This window comes from Triticum dicoccoides, chromosome 3B, assembly GCF_002162155.2.
Source record: "Triticum dicoccoides isolate Atlit2015 ecotype Zavitan chromosome 3B, WEW_v2.0, whole genome shotgun sequence".
NCBI lineage: Eukaryota > Viridiplantae > Streptophyta > Magnoliopsida > Poales > Poaceae > Triticum > Triticum dicoccoides.
This window is the reverse complement of record NC_041385.1, coordinates 242,403,618-242,404,094: the sequence shown is the minus strand read 5'-3', so window position 1 is coordinate 242,404,094 and position 477 is coordinate 242,403,618.

The window sequence follows — 477 nt, the reverse complement described above, 5'->3', positions numbered from 1 at the left end:
ATATATATATATATATATATATATATATATATATATATATATATATATATATATATATATATATATATATATATATGGTGGACACACCTAAGAGAAAGCAATGGCAATGATGCAATGGAGGATAATCCCCTTGAGAAGCAAACAAAGCGCCTACGTCAGCGGCACCGCTCTAAAGCCCGCCATAGCAAAAACAGCGATACCGGCACAAGAAAGAGTAATACCCCGGACGACGCTAAAGATAATGACGACCCTGTAGACCCAGCGATGGAGCAGGATGAGCCAGGGGACGGCGAGCACAGTCCGGGGCCGATGTCTAATCACAGCGATGCCGAAGACAAAACCTATAAACCCATCTCCAGAGAGGAGAATAGTCCGAACGACTATGCACACATCATCCCGAAAAAACACTTGGAACAAGAGTACCTCCACAAAAGGCTTATTGCCACCGCGAGGAGCTTGAAGAAGTAGAAGCAACGA